The sequence below is a fragment of the Lactuca serriola genome, chromosome 3 (genome assembly GCF_051521515.1).
Source record: "Lactuca serriola cultivar US96UC23 chromosome 3, Lser_US96UC23_V15, whole genome shotgun sequence".
NCBI classification, from domain to species: domain Eukaryota; kingdom Viridiplantae; phylum Streptophyta; class Magnoliopsida; order Asterales; family Asteraceae; genus Lactuca; species Lactuca serriola.
The window spans coordinates 280864004-280868448 of NC_136410.1; the positions used below are offsets into that span (position 1 = coordinate 280864004).

The following is a 4445-nucleotide window of genomic DNA, read 5'->3' on the forward strand; positions in this document are numbered from 1 at the left end:
GTTATGTGAATCATGTGCCTGCTTGATTGATCTATATTTGTTTGAATCTTAAATTTAATGTAGTACAAGTTTAATTTTATAGTTTTAATTTGTTATGTGATTATTATCATGTGTAATTGTGACTTGTTAGTCAATGAACTCTCTGAGATGGAACAAAAAGAAATGGATTTGATTGATTCACGCTTGAAGACTTACCAACAAATAGAAAATCTCAAGCTTAAGGAAAGGTTTTTGTTGCAATGAAAGCATATTACATAGTAAATCATAGATTTTAGGGGTAGTTTAAGCGTGTTATCTATGTGCTTTAGTGATTTAATGTTCAAAAATCTACCTTTCGAATGAATTTCCTTATGTTTTCACGTCAGCATTTTCAATGTTCTTCCGAAACATGGACAAAGCCTTTCAGTTTTGGCCTCAAAATCTTACTCAATGGCTATATACAAATGGCTTTCTTGCAATTATTTTGGCATTTGGTACACTCATGACTTCCATGAAGAGTAGATATGCTAGAGCTTGGCCACATGGTGTAGGTAATTGAGGAAGTCATGTAATTTATTTATTTTTTATTTGACATGCATTTACTTTCTTATTTATTATGTTTTATATTTTTTGGTAAGGACAGGGTGGATGTGTGGTCTTATAGCAGACTATAGGGTTCCTCTAATGGTGTTAGTCTGGACTGCAATATATTTAGCACCTAGACTATTTACACTAGACAAATATAGCAAGGAAGTTCAAGAATGCCCAAAAAATTGTATAATATCAACACATGATTCTGCTTCTGCATTGATAATTTGACTAGTTGCTGGAAAACCCTTAAAGGGAAATCACTATTAACTCAACTATCTGTTGGATGAGTGTCTAAGTCCATAACTATTTTGGTATGTACTTGACCTAATGGTGCATGGTCCTTTTGGGTTGCCTTCACCAAAGCAAATTGATAGGATGAATTATGGAGAGAGAGGATTAATTATTATTTATTAATATATTATGAGAATAATATATTAAAGGAGAAATCATATTGTTTAATTAATATTAGTCAATAATTAATTAAGAATTAATTTTGTGGCTAAATGAAATTAGTTAAATAAAAAGGACTAGAACTGTCAATTTTGTGATAGTTAAGTATTAGGCTAATGGACTCCATAAAGGATGGAGTGGACGAATTCTATGGGGAAACCCATTAGAAATCGTCCAAGGCCTCTAAGGAGGAAGTCCATGGGTTTCTTAGGGCCTAAGCAGTCAAAATAGGGTTTCCTTGTTAGATAACCCTAATAGCCTCACTATTTAAGGATCCCTAGAGCACCAAAAACGTGGTGAAGAGTTTCCTTAGGGTTTCTACACGTTTTTGGGTGCCTCCTCTTTTATCATTCTTCATCCTCTTGCTCTTGGTGTTTGTGAGCCATTAATGGAGTGACAATTATGACGCTAAGCTTTCTAAAGACATTACAAAGGAGGATTTGAGATTGTTATTGCTACATAACAATAAACTTAATATCTAAACCCCATTCTTATGTTAATATGATTAATTGTATGCTAGATCTAGGGTTTATAGCTTTGGATATTCAATTGCATGTTCATTAGAAAAACTAGATCCAAAAGCTATCAGGGTTTGCATGTACACCATAGGAATGATGTTTTTCTCAAAACCCATCACTATCAACCTCATGTATATTACAAGCTATTCCATATACAAATAATAGTTATATCAGTTCTTTCCCATCTCATTTTCATTGTCAGTAGCAATACTGCTGGAAAACTGGTTTTACAGGTAGAGTACAAGCTTATCAAAATTGAACTTTGAGCAGTTGGGTGATGCATTAAAGAATGGAAGTATTCTACCCTTTGAAGTCTACAGAGGATGCCTTAGAATGAATGGACAAATAATGGCCAATCTTGAAATCTTCAGTAAGAATGCAGATGGAGGAACATCAGGAACACTTTTCAAGTATCTTGATAACTGCATAACATTTTCTGGAAAATGACTCTTGAGGAAATGGCTATGTCATCCACTCAAAGACATAGAGGAAATAAACCACATGCTTAATGTGGTTGAATAACTCATGGGTCATCCAGCTATCATGTCACTTATTTCTCAATATCTCTGGAAGCTTCCAAATTTGGAATGGTTTTTTGGTCAAGTTAAATCCACCTTTCATTCATCTGCTTTGCTTTTATTGCCACTGATTGGAAGCAAAATATTAAAGCAACGATTAAGTCTTTCTTTCTTTTCATATATTAAGGAAATAGGGATATGTGAGTTACTTACAATCTGGTGTTTGATGGTGCAGGTGAAAGTATTTGAGTCTAAGTGGAAATGATGGAATTGATAAATTTCTCACCCAATTTGAAGCAGCTATCGACAAGTATTTCCCAAATAATCAAGCACATGAGATCAAGGATTCAGATGCTAAAATCCTATCAATCTTGATCGAGTTATTCATGGAGAAATCCAATGAGTGGTTTCAACTTATTCTCGCTTTAAACTCCATTGACATTCTCAGATCTTTTACTGCCACATCAAACTTCTCCTGTCTAGCCATGTGTCTACCCGTTATAGTTCCTCACTCAAACTCATCGGGTGCCACACTTAATATGAAAGGATTATGGTATCCGTATGTGCTTGGGGAAACAGGAGGAACACCAGTCCCTAATGACTTGGGTGTTGGAGATAACCAATTTTGTTAGAATCCTCGTACTTTCCTGTGGACTAGTCCAAATATGGGCGAGAACTCAACCCTCCTTTGCGCTACCTGTTTAACAGTTATCCTTGCTCAGGTAAATAGCTTAAATTTGTAACTTTTGTCATAGAACGGGGACTAAAGTTGTAAATTACTTTTTTCTTTACAGTTAGGTTGCTATGTCCCATGTGAAACATGTGTTATTTCAGCTGTTGATGTTATTTTCACGTGTTTGGGTGCTACTGATCGTATAATGACGGGTGAAAGTAAGTTATTATCTAAAATACATAAAAGTAATAATAAAAATCATTTTTAATTTTAGCCCCTGAACTATTATGTTTCTTCCACTCTAGGTACGTTTCTTATTGAATGTACAGAAAAGGCGTCAGTTTTGCAAAACGCATCTTAAGACTCTCTTGTGATTCTTGACGAATTGGGAAGGGGAACAAGCATTTTCGATGGATACGCTATTGCTTATGTTGTGAGTATGCTTTATGATTACATTTACACCACTTTTCATATAATTTTATAATATATTAAGAATAAAATAAAACATCTTAACTTTTTTGTTACTAAGTTTAGTCTTCATCCATTATAGGCTATCAATTTAGCAAAGGAATTATGAGTTAGATATGAAAATTAAGGGGAAGTCAATTGGTCAGATAAATAAGGTCAAACAGGTCAAGGCTTGGGCTAGGGGTCTTTTAGTTATTTTACTTGTTAGTTTAGTATAAATAAGAGGTAAAGTGGAGGAGGAGTTTAGCAGCTATTGATTTTGTTCTTAGAACTATGTTCTTGTAAATGGGGTTTTGACTTTTCAGGTGCAGTTAGCAAATGAGAAGCAGCTTGTTGATCATTACAGCTCCAAGCATCCAAAGGAGAAGCCTCCAGCTTGTAAATGCGGTTTTGTGTTGTTTGTTTTTCTTTTTCATTTGCATGATGATGATATGTCTAGTGCTTCATTTGCTTTGAGATTTTCATTTCTGCCAAAACCGAGTATAAAAAAGCTTGTTGAAATACTAGCAATGTTTCACATTTACTTACTATTGGAATGATTATTTGTATTGGATATAATAGTGCAATGAGTTATCTTTATTGTTTATGGTATTTTATTTTGTATTATGAGACTTTTAATGTGTTATTTAGTTTGAAAATTAGTAAATCTATCAAAAATATATTATTTTAAAAACACTTAAAATTATGACACGCAAAAATGCGTGTCTTCTTCCGTTATGACATGGGCTTCCTTGATACGCATTACGTGTCATAAACATGCATGTCGTAAGGTTACAACATGCAAATGTGTGTCGTCTTCCTTTATGACAGGGCTTTCCATGATACGCAATGCTTGTCATAAACGCGCGTCGTAAATGCATGTCATAAATGTGCGTCGTCTATAGACGACGCGCAAAAGCCCGTCGTCTCTCGTTATGACTAGGCCTTTCTTGACACGCATTTGAGCATCGTCTGAACTTTTTATGACGCACATTGCGTGTTGTAAAAGGTTGTTTTTCTAGTAGTGGTAGAATGTAAGAAAGTAGTCAGTCCTGCTCCGAAAAAGTCCATTGTAGGTACTCAATTTAATCGAACCAACTCCCCTTGGACAACTTCGTCCGTTTTCATAGCCAAATATGATGGTATAATTTTCATGTAGCACCTGGTTTCCGGTATGTGGATTTTGTTTGAGCATTGCCCTAATTTAGCCTTGGACTCGGCGAGTCATAGGGTCCGACTCGCCGAGTAGGGACGAGACTCAGGACACGT

The 4445-nt window shown here is 35.0% G+C and overlaps 1 pseudogene; it reads left to right on the top strand.

The window, feature by feature from the left end:
• Nucleotides 1-388: 388 nt before the first annotated feature.
• On the top strand, nt 389-3736 carry LOC145096266 (DNA mismatch repair protein MSH7-like; annotated as a pseudogene).
• Nucleotides 3737-4445: the final 709 nt, after the last annotated feature.